This window comes from Sminthopsis crassicaudata, chromosome 6 (assembly GCF_048593235.1).
Source record: "Sminthopsis crassicaudata isolate SCR6 chromosome 6, ASM4859323v1, whole genome shotgun sequence".
Lineage (NCBI taxonomy): Eukaryota > Metazoa > Chordata > Mammalia > Dasyuromorphia > Dasyuridae > Sminthopsis > Sminthopsis crassicaudata.
In genome coordinates, this window is record NC_133622.1 from 34,455,258 (window position 1) to 34,475,750 (window position 20,493).

The window sequence follows — 20,493 nt, forward strand, 5'->3', positions numbered from 1 at the left end:
AACTATAGACATTTACTAGCTGTTTGACCCTAGACCAGCCAGTTAAACCTATGTGCCTGAGCCTTTTCATCTGTAAAATGAACAGGAAAATGAAATGGTATAATATTCCAATATTGTGGAGTGCTGTGGAGTATATGTACAGTATTGTGAAGTGTATATATATATATTCCAGTATTTTTGCCAAGAAAACCCCAAATGTTACAGAGAGTCATATAGAACTAATGGTCTAATAGATATGTGGTTTAATAATCTACAAACACTTTACAATTATTATCTCATTTGACACTTAAAACATGTTTGGGAGATAGGTTCTATTTCACTTTACAGATAAAGAAACTAGGGCAAACAGAAATTAAGTGACTTGTTCAGCTAGTCATATTATATAAGGTTATATTTGAACTCAGGTCTTTCTGATTCTATACCTGGAGCTCTGTCCACTCTATAAAAAATAAGCACCTTACTAAAAACTCTACTAACTTACTTATGAATCTAGGAAAGATTTTATTTTATATTTCTACAAGAGTGGGTGTCTAAGCCAATAGGCACACCCAAGCACAAAAGCAGCTTTTCATTCTGTCCTAAAACACAAGTCTCTCCCCTGTTTCCCTCATTAGGTGGGTACTAGAGAGATTATAGCCTATTTGAAGTGCATAATTCTTCTATGTAAGTAAAAATCTCTATCCTGGATTACCTGTCCCATTGACATTCACCTTATTTGGTCATAGTTCCCTGTGAGTGACTATATTGGCAGGCCTTCTATAAGTTTTGCCTCCTTTGTTCCATGTCAATCTAATCCCTAGGTTTCATTTCTTGTATTTCATCTTTATTTCTCTATTTAATTTTATTTCATTGACTTTTTATATAACTATGTGGAAACTAAACCTCATCCAATGTTCACAATTCTGCCACTTATCTGCCTCTTATTTAATATAGTTAAAGTTCAAAGGAGATATGGCAAAATGCTTTCACATGATGTATTCTTGCTCCATGTAGTAATCAAAATAACTCTTTTAAGTAAAACTAATTTCTGTAATACAATATGTACCCAGAATTGTTCTCTGATGCATCATCATGGCATGGAGATGAACTCAGGTTCTTTTTTAAATGAAAGCATTTTAATTTTCAAAATATATAGATGGCTAATTTTTCAACATTAACCCTTGCAAAACCTGGTATTCCAATTTTTTCCTGCCTTCTCCTCACCCCTTCCCCTAGATGTCAAGTAATCCAATACATGTTAAACTTGGCAAAACATATGTTAAATCCAATATATGCATACATATTTATACAATTATCTTGTTGCACAAGAAAAATCAGAAAGGAAAAAATGAGAAAGAAAATAAAATGCAAGCAAATAACAAAAAGAATGAAAATACTATGTTGTGATCCCCACTCAGTTCCCCCAGTTCTTTCTCTGGGTGCAGATGACTTTCTCCATCACAAAATCATTGGAACTGGCCTGGATCATCTCATTGTTGAAAAGAGCTACATCCATCAGCATTGAACATCATATAGTCTTGTTGCCATGTATAATGATCTCCTGGTTCTGCTCACTTCATTCAGCATCAGTTCATGTAAGTCTTTCTAGCCCTTTCTGAAATCATCCTGCTGATCATTTCTTACAGAACAATAATATTCCATAACATTTATATATCATAACTTATTCAGCCATTCTCTAACTGATGGGCATCCACTCAGTTTCCAGTTTCTTACCACTATGAACAGGGCTGTCACAACCTTTTTTGCACATGTGGGTTCTTTTTCCTCCTTTCTGATCTCTTTGGGATATATGCCCAGTAGTAGCACTGCTGGATCAAAGGATATGGATAGTTTGATAACTCTTTGGGCATAGGTCCAAATTGTTCTTTGGAATGATTGGCTCACTTCACAACTACACCAACAATGCATTGGTGTCCCAGTTTTCCCACATCCCCTCCAGCATTCATCATTATCTTTTCCTGTCATTTAGCCAATCTGAGAGGTGTGTAGTAGTACCTCAGAGTTTTCTTAATTTGCATTTCTCTGATCAATAGGGATTTAGAGCACTTTTTCTCATGACTAGAAATGGTTTTAATTTCCTCATCTGAAAATTTCCTGTTGATATCCTTTGACCATTTATCAATTGGAAAATGGCTTAAATTCTTATACATTTGAGTCAATTCTCTCTATATTTTAGAAATGAAGTCTTTATCAGAACCTTTGAAAGTAAAAATGTTTTCTCCATTTATTGCTTCCCTCCTAATCTTGTTTGTGTTTGTTAGTTTTGTTTATTCAAAAACTTTTTAACTTAATATAATCAAAATGATCTAATTTGTATTTAATAATGAGCTCCAGTTCTTTTTTGGCCACAAATTCGTTCCTTTTCCACATATCTGAGAGGTAAACTATCCTTTGTTCTTCTAATTTGCTTATAATATTTTTCTTTATGTCTAAATCTATAAACCTTGTCTTGGTCTACAGTGTTAGGTGTGGGTCATCGCCTATGAACTTAGGTTCTTAAGGACAATTATAGTAAGTCTCAAGTTCTGGAATGCCTACTTATCTTGAACAGATTTAGGCTAGGGGAGCAAAAGATTGGATATCTGTGTTCTAAGGATAAGGCAATCTGAGGTAGGAGATTTCAGAGAATCTATAGTCCAGGACTTTTTAAGCTAGTTCCATTACCCAAACTTGGTCTTCTGGGATTTTCATTCATGTCAAAATTTATTTAAATGGCTATAATAGAATTTAACTTTATTCACTGTTAAACAGACTTGTTTTACTTTAATTTGTTTATATATTTCAACATATTTAAATCAATTTAATTTTCAGTCTTTTTTGATTTTTTTTGCATTTAAAAACATTCTAGAAAAAGAGTCGTAAAATACCTATATTATCAAAGGTGTTCAAGATACTAAAAAAGGTTAAACACCTCGATGATATATTAAAAGGTTTAGCCATGGACAAATCAGCAAATCATAGAAAGTTTGTTATCTATATTGGTAGAAGAGTAGCACACTAAAAAAAAATACAAATACAAATTTTGTATTGTCACATAAGTTATTTGACAAGTTGAATCTTAATTGATCTTTACCATTTATTTGTATATAAACTCTATGTTTTATTAGTTAATAATAGAAATGTTAGGTGATTTTTGAGGTCATTTTTCCCACCCTCAAAAGAAAATTTTCCTTACATATAATAAAGGTTTCTCTTAAGTGTTATTTTTGCAAAAATGACCTAAGCCAAAGTAAGTCTATAGCCAAAGAGAATGATACTTAAACAGATAGACAGCATGGGGATAGTGGAGTGGAGTGGAAGAAACTAGATTAGTAGTAAAAAAATAAAATAAAAACCATAGCTAAAGCTACATCTTCTTTTGCTTCATCACTCTTAAGTATTATAAAATGCAGTGATCGATATCTGAACACTGAAACTTTACTATAATCTCAGTCTTACAGAGAAGAATTAAATGTAAATCATATATCTCTTGGGAATTAGGGTTAACATTTTTCCTTAAGGAAATCTCATGGCTTAGGCTCCGAAGAGAATATGAGAGCAAGATTATGGTGTAATAAGAAACAATTATAGCATTTGAGACTTGAAAAAAAGATATAGGCAATTATTTAGCCTAACTTCCTCATTTTGTGAGTGCAATTACTGAGATTCAAAGAGATTAAATAATTTGCTTTGTTGCCCAGCTAGTTATTGGTAGACCTGAAATTACAATCTAGTTCTTCAATAGCTAGCCATTGTTTCTACCACTATACCAAGCTTTCTTTTATGATGAATGAGTAAGGAAAAACATTTATTAAATATTTCCTGTGTGTAATGCATTGTAATAGGTTCTGGACATAAAATATTTAAGATAAAAATCCAACACATTAAAAATATTACATCTGTACTCATAAAACAATGATAATAAGTCAATATTTCTATTTCCATGTTGATAAATATCTAGAAAATGAAGATGAAATACATAATTTTTTGATTCAATGAATTTGGAGAATTAATTCAGTGAATACAATCATAATCACTGTCATGTGTAGGGACAAAAGCTTAAAGTCATACAATGAAGGGGATCTAGGAGTGCGCATGAGTGTGTACATGAGTGTGTCTGTGTGTATGTGTGTGTGTGTGTGTGTGTGTGTGCTTCTGCCCTTTTTGTGTTTTCAAGAAGAGGATATGACCTTAAATAACCCTTCCAGAAAGAAAATCAGAAGAGTCACACGTGGAACTTATATCTTCAAAGTTGTTTTAATTTTCAAATCTCATAAAAACTGTGGGAAATGATATTGTGGAGTTGGAGTCTTACGCTTTTAGTCATTCTCTGATAGCAATCCAGATGCTCAGGTAAGTAGGTGCATGAAATGGTCCAGAGCAATTTAATTTACAGTTTATCTTTCACTCTCAAGAGCTGAAACTGTTAATGAACTGATCATCAAGACCTCACTTTTTTACCAAAGATGTCAATATATTTAAATAGACAAAGGAGACTAAAGTTGAAAAAACAGAGCAAAGGCCATCCAATAAACCATCTGCAAAAATGGGAACAAACTGTTAGACATCCATGTGAAGTAATAGCTACTGGGAGGCCTAGAATTGCCCAAATCTCCTTTATTTACCTCTTTGACTTACACTAGCCTAAGATAGAATCCCAAAGAAATCTACTTGAAAACTTTCACTCCCTGGCCAAGGAATATACAGTTTTTTTCACACCATCTTAACTCACTTGAGAGAAAGTTGGGGTTGAGGAATTTTGTTGTAGAACTAATCACAACACAAATCAGTCAGAAAAAAAAAAACCTTGCAGAACTAGAGATGGTAAAGTTTTCTTAAGAGTACAGATGTTTTCTTGCTTGTATTCGATGAGGCTAAGACATTCTTCCTATATCCTTAACCTCTTTTGTATTTATACTTCATGTTATTTGAAGTAGTGGTTAGGTCACATTTCCCTAGGAGAGGAAGAAAAAACAACTTTATAGCATGTCACATTTATTCTTCAGATACTCTGCCTCTCTGAAGAGTTGACACTAGAGTAGCAAAGAAAAAGGGAAAAAAAAAAAAACACCTAAGCAAAGTGATTTTAACAGAGCTCTCTCTGCATTCTACCCACCTTCCTCAACTTAAATCCTGCAGCTATTCTTGGACTACCTGGCAAAATTAACCATAGGGCAGTGTGGCTTCTACTTTGTCATTTATGCTGTGGCTTCCTGTAGTGTATGATTTCTTTATGACCCCCTGGAACAATTGTTTATTTTGTTTCTTACTGTGAAGAGCCAAATATCATGTAGGGGTAATAATTAGGAAAAGCAATTCAACCACTTCAAAAAGTAGCTCAACATTACATGTCACTCTGTGCCCCACCCCCCTTTTTTCAGTGAATTGGAAATAATCTCTCAGGCAACTCTTCTCAAAAGCAAAGTTTCAGACATTTTCCAATCTTTTGTTTTTGATCTTAAGGGTTTGAGGACATTCAGAAGTATTGTGTTGGGGCAGCTAGGTGGCGCAGTGGATAGAGCACCAGCCTTGAATTCAGGAGGACCCAAGTTCAAATATAATCTCAGACACTTAACACTTCCTAGCTGTGTGACCCTGGGCAAGTCACTTAACCCCAGCCTCAGGGGGGGGAAAAAAAAAAGTATTGTGTTGATAGATTTTCTTTTTTCCTGACTATATAACAACTCTTTTCAAACTTGGAATAGATTTTCCTTTTTCCTGACTATATAACAACTCTTTTCAAACTTGGGATAAAAAAATCTACTGCAGAATTAAAGATATTTTTTCCCCTTGGGAGCTGTCCGAGGTCCTGGGAACTTTATGGAACTACATGCTTTGCACTGCAAAGTGCAAGAGTCATAGAATAATGATAGGACCTCACTATCTCCTTTAGTATAAAGAACAAGATTTTCTGCTCATTACCACATTCTTTGGTTTTCAGTTGGGAATCCATAGAGTTATAGGATGAGTAATAAAGAATTTTTGTTTAAAAGAAAAAGAATTGTTTAAAATGCTTTGTAGGTAATATAGTCAAAGACAGTGTTACATTTTTACACTTAAGAGAAATAAAAATAATAGAAAAATGATAATATTCTTAAGTACTCAAAAAAGAAAAAAAAGAGAAATAAGAGCATATACAAGGGGCCTTTTGTATCAATTGAAGCAAAATGATTAGTGAGCAATGATATCATTACTTACATATAATGTAATATATTATGTAACAAGCACTTTAAAGCCTTGAGTATATAGGAACCAGTTTCAATAAATCACAAATCCTTCCCTTTGGATTCTGTCCTCCACCTCACAAATCCTTCCCTTTGGATTCTGTCCTCCACCCTACCAAAACTTGTATGCTTTGAGAACATATGAATTTTGCGTATATATATTGTGTGTTTAGTATATATATATATTGTGTGTATGTATATATAAAAGAATAGGAGGTGTCTCAGAGAATATTCAAGCACCATTCAATATCCCCCAAACACAGAAGCACAAAGATTGAGTCCTTGCTATTCTTCACTGCCAGTTTCTGCTCCTATTCTTGTTTCTATTTTGAATAAAGACTCTGAATTCCTTTGTGTGGTCTAGGTAATAGACTAGCTCATTTTGCCTTGAAATTTCTCTTTTTCCTGCCTAGTCCTGTGATCTATATTTGTCCAACATTTTCTTTTCTGTATTTAGGAAGTTAGTTCTATCATTCTTCCTTTTATCTAGGAAATCCTCCCTATTCCAAAATGGCCTCTTACTATTATAAACCTTATGGCCACATAATTCTGTCTTCTTTGGGAGCAATTATGTTGTAATCCACATTCAGTCCCCACAGTCCTCTCTCTGGGTGCAGATGGCTCTCTCTATCAGAAGTCCATTGGAATTGGCCTGAATCACCTCATTGTTGAAAAGAGCCAAGTCCATCATCACATAAGCTTCTTGGTGTGTGCTATACTCCCTTGGTTCTACTCACTCCACTTAGCATTAGTTTACATAAGTCTCTCCAGGCCTTTCTGAAATCCGTCTGCTGATTGTTTCTTATTATTCAATTTCATCTCCCCTTCTTAAAGTTCTTGTAGTAGGGTGGAGGCCTATCTCTAATGTCATATCAGTGGGTTAACTATCTCTAAAGGAGGTATCTTGAGTACCAAAACAAAATTTAAATTGTGGCATCAATGAGATCTTTGTAGAAAGAGATATATTCCCTATTTGAACAAAGGTCTTTTAAGCCTTATTAATTTTGAGTTTTTCCTGTGAAAATCCTCTACAAATCAAACAGAAAATCAATAATTAATATGAAGATGATGTTTTAAGGGCTATATAAAAACAATTAATTAACAATTAATAATTATAATAATATATGCTGAGATTTATGATTGGTTATTATCTAGTAGATAAAATATCCAGTGCATCCATTTATCGTTTGAAGAAGAAAGCATAATAACTCTTGTGTATGTGTTAGATTACTTACTTGATATATAAAAAGCTTCAGTTAATTTTCGGCCCTATCCACATGCCTTTTAAGAAGACACAATTATGGTGGAAAGGATAAATTATTTGAAATCAGAAAATATGGATTACAATCATGGCCCAAGAAGGATAGCTTATGACTTATTCAGGGGTCAGGTTTTTAAGCCTGAGAACCACAAAAAAAAGGTAGGACTCAACAGTCATTTTGAGTAAACTGTTCCCATGATAGTCCTTGACATTTGGGGAACAACGCCAATGTTCTTGGGTCCTGTCGTAACAGTTTCCAAATTCTTAGTTTCAAGTCTTTAGATTAATTGAGCTTTGTGATCATTCAATGGGGTATAAAACCAGAGTTAATGTGGTGGGAACAGGTATGTATCACCTGGTTCTGTCCACTTAGCAGTTCAAGCACAGGGTATTAGATGTGATTGATCACTTTCTGTTACTATACTTCAGCTGCAGTTGAAGCTCTCAGATAAGGATCGCTGGGGAAATAGGTGTAAATAGTTAAAACTATGAATTCCAATTCTGGGATTTTGCTATGGCTAAGATTATCCAGATGGTGAATGCAAAGTATTGTTGTTATGCCAACCTGAAGACATAGATAGCTTGCTTGCTGGGACTTACCTCGGGAAAACAGGGTGTCAACTAATATCTTGACATTTTTATATATCAAAATCCTTAATGGCTCTTCCCATTATGACAGAAACAATAACTCAACCTGTCACTTAGTGTAATAGAAACATTTGGCTTCATTTTCCCTTTGACATATTCTAAAAGCTAAATAATATCTTTTGGCAGCAAGGTTTAGCCAAAAGATGACTGGACTTGGAGTTGGAATACCTGAATTTGACTATGATTTTGCCATCCTCTAGCTGTATGACCATAAAGAAGTCACTTAAGTCCTTTTAATTTAATTTTTCTCATCTATAAATTGGAGATTTATTTGCATGTATTTCACATAGTTCTTAAGAGGAAATAATGTCTTAAAACTTTGAGTTTTAAGTGATTAATATTTATATTATTTTGAAGGTAGAAGAGACCAATTTGAACTTGTTGTTAGGAAACATTTCTTAAGAATTAGAGTTGTTTAAAAACATGAAAAGAGAAACTTCAGTAACTGGTGAGTTTCTACCAGAGATCTTGAAATAGAGATTGGGATAATACTTATAAAGTTTGTTGTAGTGGGAGTTTATTTTTGTTGATGGATTAGACTAGCTGGTCAAATGGGTCATCACATGTGATTATGTGCTAGCTTAATTGATATCCTAGGAGAAATTCCAGACTCCTCAGCTGTAGATTTAATACATATATTTTATGGACTTTCAATCCATAACTGAAACAATAATTCTCTTTAAAATCTGTTGAAATCATCTCTATCACCGAAGTGATGATTTTAGAAATATGGTTCAAGAGAGATTAAACCATTATGAGAGAGACATTTACCACAGGACCAAATATTGTCATTTATTATGTGAATTATTATGTGAAATGTGAAATAGCTCAAGGGTTCAATGAAATATGAGTGAAACCAATCTTTAAAATTGGAGAGGAGAAGGGCAGAGTCTAAGGAATAAAGGAAGGGGTGGGGAATGATTTTAGAAGTCCTAGAGGTCTGGTAGAGTCTAGTTGACTTTTTAAACTTATGCTAATCAAGACAGTCTCCAGGTTGGCCTATCTCTATGTAACAATGGAGACAGGATGAATGGATTAAAATTATTGATTAAGAATTCCTATTCCACATCATCACTACTTCTCAGTTTATTGGTTTGAAAACAATAAATAGGATGGTATTGTAAAATCATTTTTACCTTGTAGTACACTTTGATCTCAAATATAAAATTTCTCTTTTCTTCTAAGTTATCTAATTCTATATATTTCACTTGTTTTTTCATCTCCTTTGTGAATAAACCTTTACTAGTTCATAGCTTGTGGTTTGTTTGAGGAATTCCATGCATTTTAATTTGAAAATGCCAAATGCATTTTCAATGCTCCAGACAAGTGGAATTTTCATGTCTAAACATATTTAGACATGAAATACTTCCTTCCCCAAACCTCTGTAATTCCACTAAGCACAAAAAATAGGCTTGGTTGTTAGCAAAATTGATTAGGTATAAGGTAGACCTTGGTGGGGGGAAGAGAGGAGGTATTAAATACAGTAAGGAAATGTATCAATTTTGCTGTAGCAACATCTTCTTTAAAAGGCTGAATATGTTTTCATTGAAAGAATAGATATTTTTTGGCCTTCAATGCTTCAGATATTATATTTGTGGAAGAAACAAAAAATTAGAAAAATGTTCAACTTGGAAGGGTCTTTGGAGGTTAAAATTTATCTGAAGAAGCTAAACTTAAGTAATCTGACCAATAAAACAGTTTGTTGCTATGAGTCAGATGTAGAAGTCAAGCTTCCTCTCATTTTTTTTTCATTTATATTAATGATTTTTAAGCTTAAACATTTTGTTCTTTGAACAAAATTTTTTGATATTTTAAAAAAGATGAACAAACATTATTTGATTCTAAATTTCCAAATTTAGCAGAATTGCTTTTCTTCCAGCAAATTGTTTTATGTAGGTGGAGTCCCATTTTTAATTAGAGTTCAAACTTTGATGCATAAGACAAAGATGTTTTGGAAAATGTGGTCGTCAATGTCAAGTAATAAGGGGAGAAAAACAAGCTGGCAAATAGAATCATAGTGACTGAGAGGGAGACTTTCATTTTGTGAAAATACACATAGGCTTACATGTCCTTGCTTGTAACATTGTCACAAAAAGAATGAATTTCATGGATTACACTAGGAAATTATATTATGTGTCCCAAACTCACATGAGGCCCAGAGGAAGGGAAAATAGGACTTTCATTGGCAAAGCTCCCTCCCCACAGCAGGAAGACTTTTGCAAAGGTACAGATGACACAATTTCTTTCTCCCCCATAGATACTGAGCTTGTTTCTTCCATAGTGCATTCATTCACCTCTGCATGGTGCTTTTGAAACTCACACTGACTTTCAAACCTTAGCCTGTCAAAATAAAAAAAAAATCTTTTAGAAATATTTTCTTCCCCCCCCCCACAACCTTCAGAAAACCTCTAGGCAGCTAACTATGAATTTAAAAGTGAGTCACTGTCATTGTAACAGCTTACTACTCCTTTCATCTAGAAGTGATCATCTTGGATTTTTTTAAACAACTATTCGTTTGAGGCAAAGGGATAGTTTTTTTCCCCCTGTTTATATTTTTAATCACTTAGTTCCAAAATTTTCTGAAATACATTTTTCCCTGAACATTTTGTACTGAGAACTTAGTTAATCTCTTGAATTTATAATGAACTTGTTGATCCTCAAGTTCATACCTAGTAAATATTGTTCATGGGGACTGTTTCTGTTAGATGAAAAGGTAGGAATTTTTATTTGTCTCCTTGCTTCTTTTCTTTATTTAAAATTTCAGCATAAGTGATTGTAAAACTTAATTTTGCTAGACATGATGACATGATGGAAATTAAGCAGCTAGCTGCAACCTTGATGAGTATATTTACTGAGGATAGAGACACTCTCCTTTATCATACATAGGAAATATTCTAATCTTTTGTAAAAGCTCCATCAATTTCAGTTCTAACCTAAAATGCTATATTTTTAATTTTGGCAAGACTAACTGTCATCGTGATTTCTCTTCTAAGCATCATGGAAGCTACAGTGAGATGGCAGGTTCACCTAGGTATTTTAGCCCACACATGAATGTCAGAGACAAGCTTATGGTTACTAGACTGTACAACAGAAAGGGAGTACTAATGAAACATGACTGGGCAGGGATAAAAATAAGCGCCAAAATGTTTTTTACATTCACAGGATCAGGTCATTTTATTCATGCCTATCTAGCTGGCATAGCTTTTTTCACACTGCTACTTTCTCTCCCTTGCACCAAGGATTTGGTGATATGAGAAGAATATAATTATGCCTTAGAAAAGTCTGATATCAAATTACTTATTTGGGACAGAGTGAACTAGGTGTCTACTTTTTAGTGTTAGTTCTCTGATTTTTGCCACCTCCAGCAAAGTAGACTGTTAGAAGTTACTTCATTAACTAGCTTGCTTATATTGTTCATTTGACTACCAGGTAGAATTACACCTCAAAGGCAAATACATTTTTGTAAGGGGGATTTAGTGAATTTTGGATTGACTTTCTTACTACAGCATCTCTCCTCTTCACTAGGAAGCACTCAATTGGCAAATTCTTATACCACTCTCTTTGCCATGACCCCACGGTTTTGACATTGGCTGGCCACAATTCAATATTGATCTAGCAGTGCAAAAATGTAACATTTTCCTGACATATTAAAATTATGGAAATTTCAATTTGGTTCTTCTGTGGCTTGGTTCCCACTCTGTATATAATAAATTCACATTAAATTGACCTATCCCATTCAAAAATCTTAGATGATTGTTTAGTGACTATGTGATATAGTAAATTATTGTAAAGTAACCAAATAAAACTGTAAAGAAAATATCTTTTCCACTGATCTCTCATTATCCAGGACACAGAGAGAACAAATTAGAATTCAATACCTAGACTCATCATGGCCAACTTTATTTACAGCTAGAGAAAAAAGGAGGAAAGCAACAGAATTCAGGATCAGACTTCTATTTGACTATGAGAGGTGAATACCCTTCATAGAGTTATACAAATTTATATTTGGGGTTAGAAGGGAATTGAGGCCGCCTAGTCCTACCCATTAATTTTCTGGCTAGAAACAGACACAGAGACATTATTTACTCATGGTCATACATTATTAGAGGAACTGAACTTTTCTCTCTCAGAGCTATATAAATCTAACCAGAAAATAAATAATAAGTTTAGCAGATGAATAGAATATTAGAATTATTTCTCTCCCGAATTTAGTTAGGCAGGAAAATAGCAGCTTTGGTTAAATAGTGTCATTTAGTTCTAATTACATAGCCCAAATGGAAATGATCTCCCTTACTTTGTACTTATTGGATCAAAATCGGACTGTTTATGCTCCAAAAATGGGGAGTGGGACACTTTCATTACAGATCTCAGCCCCTTTCTTGAAGAAAGTTCCACAGCTTCTTTCATTCCATAACGTTTACATAAAAGGTCACCCCCTGACCTTTTCATTGTATAAAATTAATTTGCAATTATTCTGGGGATTTCATTTCCAAGGTAGTTCCAATATGCTAAGATCTTCTGAGGATTTCTTCCTTCCTTTCCTTTTAATCATATTCATATTAAGTACCAATAGTCTCAAGTAAAATAGCATAAGGATAACATATCTATCTCTTTTGTTATAATTAGGTATAACTATGGCCAGTGAAAGCAGAATTGTGAAGTGTGTGACAGAGACAGAGAGATAAACACACATGCATTTAGTTTCCTTCTCTTTGTTTTTGTTTTTGTTTTTTTTTTGTTTTTTTTTTTTGTTTTTTTGTTTGTTTTTTCTTTTTCCCTTGCAGGCAACGATTCTGTGCTCTTTTTCCTGTTTTGCTCTATCAAAGTCTTTCTTCAGGAAAGGATTTGATGTCAATCTTTTAAAGGTCAGTTGTTTGAGAGGAAAACCTTTTATGTAGAATTGCAGAATGAAAGACTGCTCTCATTAAAGAGGTTTCAGGCAAAAGAGAAAAAGCAGAGGTTGAAATATCTAAATACTTCATAAATCTTAGTTTTCAAAAGTTATTTCCAGATCCCTCTTATTTGGTTATGTATAGGAGGATTATGGAAACCTTCCAAACATCATTGGATCTATATTCCATTCCTTGCTCCACTTATCTCTATAGTTGTCCTGGAGAGCAAAGCTTTTTAAACTCTGGGTTATGATCCCACATGGAGTCATGCAACTGAATGTGGGGGTCATGAAATTATGATGTATTATCAGTAAATGTTTGATTTCTATACCTACTTTATATGCCTATATTCCTGGGGTGGGTAAAAATTTCCCTGGGGAAAAGTGTTAGGGAGTTGAAAAAAAAAGTTACCTGTGAGGATTAATCAAATGATAAGTGAAATTTTTAAGGAAAGTTAAAAATATTATATAAGTAGAAGGCATTATTGTTCCAAAGGTGATTGTTATTGCTATGGGGAAAGTAAAATTTTTAAAAAGCATCATTTGAATATAAAATTTGCCTTGTAGAGTCATTTGCTGTTACTGATAGTTTAGGTTTGACTAGCCTTTGTTCAAATTAAATTGTTAAGAATTAGAGCTCATATACATGGATTTGTAATGCATAACTGTAGATAACTTTCTTAGTCAAAATCTTACATAAAATAAGATTTTGATCACAATTAAGTTTGACTTAGTTCAACTTCTGAGACTTGAACAAAGACACCTGGAGGTGGCATTCTGAGCACCCCAAACTGGATCAAGAAAATCTCTGCTACTGGAGATAATCCCAAATGATTACTTGTGTTTTCAAGTAAAAACTGAGAAAGGTAAAACAGAGCTACTTTTAAAAATTGAAGATAAAAAGAATGTAAAAAGTATTGAAAATCAATTAAAACTTTGAGGTTCCAAAAAGAAAAGAATAATAAATGAAAACTAAAACTTACATGTAATTTAGTGCATGTTAAAAACCTTGATGGTGGCATTTGTTAGTGGAAAGAGCAGTGACTTAGGTAATATGATCCAATTTTTGTTTCTATCCTCCTATTGGATTATTGGAAGCCCGTTTGATCTTTTTGTACTGAGTAATATTGCAGTGTAATTATACAAATCAACAACCCAACCAGAAGGTCAAAAGATGAAATAGTCAGTCAACAAGCACTTATTAATAGATTATATATTTGGTATGTAATAGTACTTCATCTATCTTAATATCTATCAGAGCTCTTCCAATATTAAAAGCAGAATTGGGAATATCTTCATAGCATAGCTGAATAACAGTATCATCCAAAGGAATAAAAATAATGCATACTTTAAAAGCTTTTTTCCCCCAAAATTAAATGACTTGGTTTGGGAATACATAAACTGTGGTCCAAGGGATAAATTTGGTTTACCACCTATTTTTATATAGGTAGAAAACTAATAAGAAAAATTACATTTTAAAATAAAGTTTCATTGCATTTAAAAGCACAAAAGAAGCATGGCTTGCTAAACATTCAAAAATGATAGATTTGGGAAAGACATAATTTGAGATATGCCTGATATATTTTTTCTATATTGAAGAACTTTGAAAATATGTAATCATGCATATACAAAAGGCTGAATATTTTGTATTATTATAAGTAAGAGACATGGAGGATAATATATAACAAGTATCTCAAATCATCTAAATTGTTTTTGTCATGAGATAAAAATCAAGATTCAAGGCTATTTTAAGTTTAAAATAATTTTAAAATCTAATAAAAAGTTATATATTTTTAAAAACCAAGATTCTTATGCTATACAAATCTATTGAACAACAGTTTATAAAGGAAAAAGGATATGGGGTTTTCCAATGAAGGAGAAAATATATTCTGATTGATATATTAGTATCCATCTTATATGTAGGCCATTCATGGGAAATTAAAATGGTCTTTCAAAATAATTCATAAAAGCACATAGTACTTCAAGACATAAATACTTTTAAAAATTTGACAGGAACATTTTAGGTTGTCTCTACCATATTCTCAAATCTTATTACTGACATTATTTGGATAACCTTAAACATGTTACTTAATTTCATTGGGATTCAGCTCCTTTTTTGGTAAAATGAGATTAGATTAGATTACATGAGCTTCTTTCCAGTTCTAGATCTATGATACTTCGATCCTATGTCTCTCAAGAAGCCTATCTTATGTGATCTCAAAAATTTCTGAACCCAATTTTTTTTCCTCATCAGTTTGCCACAGTTAATTTCATTTTAATAATTTCTTCTGTGTCATCATGCTGTCCTCATAAGGACCAAATTAAAATATATTTATGTTGACAGAATGAGGAGCTGATCTTATCCCATTAATGCAAGTAATGGCTATACTTGTCAGATTATTCAGTTATAATCTAGAATATTCAATAGAAGGATCTGAAGGACATAAGATACAGAGATTAAAAATAAGAAAAATGTCCAAGGAGCATGGAGTAGATTTTGACCAAAATGGTTTTCTGCTCCGCATGAACATAGTAAGATTATGATGAAGATACGTGAACTATTTATCCAGCCGGAAGGACAAGTGATGATTAGTGGAAACATTAATTGAAATAATCACTAAGCATATAGTCAACATTTACTATGTGCCAGATGCTATTAGACAATAAACCTAGAGCGCATGCTACTAGTCATGGACTAAAACTATCCTGACATCTATTGGTGCTGTCTCTGTGGCAAAAGCAGAACAGATAATGCATTCTGGAAATATCCTAATTTTATTCTTCAAATGGTAGAGATGACAACAAGGAGAAAAGCTACTGTAAACCTGAGTCAGACCAATAAAGAAAAACTGGTTGCTAAAATAGAATAAATCACACATCAGGAGAAATGTTTACTCCTTTGTATAATTCATAACAAAGAAAGGTAAGAAAAAGCATTTACTCAATATTTGTGATGTACCAGGCACCGTGCTAAGCACTTTACAATTATAATCTCATTTGATCCCCATGATAACTGTGGGAGGTGCTATTATTATATTCATTTTCTAGTTGAGGAAACTGAGGCAGACAGATTAAATGACTTTTTCAAGAATCACATAACTAGTAGATGCCTGAGGTAAAATTTGGACTCTGGTGTTCTTGACTCTAGGGCTTAGTGCTCTATCCATTGCACCACTTAGTTGCCTCTAATTCCCAGGAACGCCAAGCAGTTAGGAATGCACTATAGATCTTTTTGGGGAAGCTATTTAAAATTTTCAAAGAAGGAAAATATAAAATTCTATGACTTTAACACATATTATGGAAGATATGGTAATGAGGATGATGGTTCTCAAGAAAAAATTATTTTTCTCGTCTTTTATAACCTCTATTTTTATTGCAAATAGTGACCTCAAAACTGAGATTCTGTCATGAATAGTACCATATATAGGAAATTGGAGGCCATGCAAATGTCAGAGAAGGTGTTGTGAAAGATTTTCTAACCATTTAATCTCTCCATAATAACCCTCCATAATATCACAGAAGTGACAAAATAGTGACCCTGGGTTATCAAAGGCTTTATCAACAGAGTATATGCCACAGGTTCAAAAATATACTAATAAAAGAAATAACAAATGAATGTGCTACAAAGAACAAAAGGGAGGAGATCTCAAATGCAGTTAAACTTGAAGCAGGAAGTGCATATTAAGGAAAGGAAATTATATATATATATATATATATATATATATATATATATATATATATATATATATATATATATTTAGGAAAAATATTTAAGGTAGGAGACTAGAGGAAATGGATGACTTGTTCAAAGGATGAGGAATTGATATTGGAGTGATGGGAAGGAAGGCAAATTTATCCAATACTTATTTTGCTCTTATTTTCTCTAGCATAAATAATAGTATACATAGTAGAAAAGAAAGAATATAAATGGTTAACTGTTAATTGTCCTTAGTGAATTGCTGTCATAAATAATCTCATCATTTTAATAGACAATAAACTTAATAGGACTAATATGCTTGTAAAAAGCCAATGAGTTCTTAAGATGCATTGTAAGAAACACAGTAAGAGCAATCAAATTGCTACCCTGTAATCTGCCCTGATCGAATGATAAATACAGTACTGTGTTCAATTCATGGGCATATTATTGATAAACTGTAGTCCAGAAGAGAGGAACTGGGATAATGAGAGGATTGGTGATAAGGGGAAATTTAAACCGAGAGAAAATAAGCAAGGACATAATGACTCCTTAGGTATTTAAAAGGGTAGCAGGTAAAATAATTGTTGCACTTGGTTTCAGAAGCAGCTGGTTGTAGTTACATAGAACAGATTTGGTTTTACTATAAGTAAATTCTTCCTAGATTCTAGTGCAAAATTATAACTAATCCAAAGTGGAATGGTCTACTCCAGGTGATGATGGGTTTCTTCTTTCAAGATTTCATTAAACAGAGTCTGGAAGACCAGTTGTCACTAATATCATAGAGGTGATCTTATTTAGGTACAGGCTACACTCAGCAGTCCCTGAGGTTTCTTCTAATTCTGAGTCATTATGATTTCAACTCAGTTTATATACTCAGTTTATTTAAACTCAAGTTCAAGTCTTTATACCTACTAAATTTCATTCTATTAGTCATTCTATCAATCTAGTCTGTTGAGAATTTTCTGTATACTAATATAACTATTCATATTGATCATATTATTTATGTAATTATCAAAGTAAGGGGAAGCTAGGTGGCACAGTGGATAGAGCACCAGCCTTGAATTCAGGAGGACCGGAGTTCAAATCTGGTCTTAGACACTTAACACTTCCTAGCTATGTGACCCTGGGCAAGTCACTTAATCCCAGTCTCAGGGGAAAAAAATTATCAAAATAAAAATGATGATAATATTTACATATTGCTTTGCAAAGAACTTTACATATATCACTTCATTTGGTTCTCATGAAGAACAATGTGTTTACTATTTTAGATTATATATTTTGTTTATTTTAATGTATTTTTCATAAATACTACATAACAAACTTTTTAATTTGAGAATATAGGTAGTTGTGACTTTCCAGAATCCAGTCATTCAGCTTGTTGAAACAGCTACTGCATGTTTATTTATTAAGTTGTCCATTAGTAAAATGTAATGTTATATTTTGAGGACTGATTTTATACTGCTGTGCACCCAGTAATTAACACAATTCTAAACAAACATGCTCTGTTGGCTTAATCCTCAATTCTAACACTGCACTATGAGAAAGATGATTACATGGTACCCCAGTTGAATGATCTGCCCATCCTATTTTTTTTTTTTTTTTTTTTTGCGTGGCACTTGAGTTTTATGTCTTTGGAAACAGTTTTCGGATCAAAAATGTATTTTTAGGTTTCTCAAACAGCCCATTGCTGGAAGAACTGTCAAAGAGAATCTTTCTTCTTCATTTTGGCTGAACTCTTGGGAATCTTAGCTCAGTCCAGATGGTGAGCCTCAGCTGCTCTATGAAACAGGTAAAAAAAAATACCGTTTCAAATTTGGCTGCCAGCTCTGTGCTTCCACAACAACAGGTGTTAATGCCTTTTAAAAACCATCCTCATAAATTGTGATACCTTTTGTATTTTGTTTGATTTGGAGACAAAGAAAGCTGTACTTGCTGGATATAGAAATAGTTTTTGTTATCTTATTAGTGCTCAGTCTTTAAATCTTATATAATGAAGGAACAATGTAATTGGAATTGTCTTTCACTTAAGATAGATAGAACCACATGCAATTCTTATGATGGGCCAGTAGAGATGATGTTTATTAGTTGTGCCATCTAAATCTTCAAAGATCAGCCCATCATTGGCAGAATCTATGAGGTGTCATTATTGTAACCAGTTTTAGGATAAATTGTTCGAGCTTGGTTGTCAACATAGTCACACCCTGAGCAATCTGTTCCTTTTGAGCTGTCCAGCTGTATTGGCCATCTTCATAACTAAAATAATTCAGCATGCTTCAGTTTTTTGTGGCATTAAAATGACTGGATTCAATCCATGGTCCTGCATCTAATTGATTAGTTGGCAATTGTTACATTCAATCCAGACAATTGCAAAAGCCCAATCATTGATTGGCCCTAGTACTTCACATGGTTGTTTTGAGGATCGTAAGATTAATGTATGTGAAGAGTCCTCCTGTCTATACCAATAATTATAATAATAGTTAATATTTATTTTGGCCACCCTTCTCTATAGTAGGTTTATACCCTCAGTTTATTTAAACTCAAATTTAAAACTTTATATTTATACCTATTAAATTTCATCCTATTAGTCATTCTATCATCCTAGCTTATTGAGAATTTTCCAAATACTAATACTAATTTACCCAGTTATTTAGCTTATATTCTTTATGTGATCATCAAAATGATGATAAAAAGTATTTATATTCCACTTTGGGAAGCACTTTACATATATCACTGCATTTAATTCTCACAAATAAGCTAAGGACATATATGACTTCATTTTATTCTCACAAAGAAACTAAGGACAATATAATAGTATTTATATTCCACTTTGCAAGGCACTTTACATGTATCACTTCATTTGATTCTTAAAAGCAGTCTCAGGATAATAAAAGCATATGCTATTTTAGATTATATATTGAGAGAAAACAGAGGATCCAAGAAAATCAGTGTCTTGTGTGAACAAGATGATAATCACTTATTATAGAAAGAAAACCTAGCTCTGACCATTTCTTGTTTTATTTCTGTTTTCTCTGCCAAGGAGAATGACTTTTGTGCTAGAAATGGCAAAAACAATAATTAATAGGTAACTGGTCACAGATGAACTATATATTCAGGTAGATGTGGTACCTGATATTAAATAGGATACACAGATTTAGACCTAGAAGTAACCTTAAAGATTATTGAATTCGATGGTTTCATTTAAAAAAATGAAATACAGGTAGATTAAGCAGATTAAGTATCTTTCCAAAAATCACCTAAAAATGTCTAAGGCAGGATTTAAACCCACAATTTCCTGACCCCATGACCTATACTGTAGCTATTACTCCAGACTTCTTATGTGAGAAATAGAACACAAATCATGAACTACAGAACTAAGGAAGAACAAATGCTTCCCCAGGTTTTTTTTTTTAAAGAGAGCAGAATACTCTACAAATTATGGACCTTTGGTTAGATTCAGCAGGATTTCCCCTTTGTCATCAAAAAATGAAAAAAGTTTAAATGTCTATATGCTGTATTATAAACTATATTTTGTGTACTATAACAAATTGTGAATTTTTCAATTCTAAATACAATCCCTTCTTCTGATACAGGAATTGATTAAATGAACCCTATTATTTAAAAATATTATTGTTAACATTGTTATAAAAACCTAATATTTTAAAAGGACACATGGAAAATGTATTCTACACATCAAGAAAATCTGAATATATGCCCATTTGTAAAATAAAAACTTAAAGCACAAGTAAATCCAAAAATAAAAGCCCCTCAATTCCAGCAGCACTAGTTTGTCTAA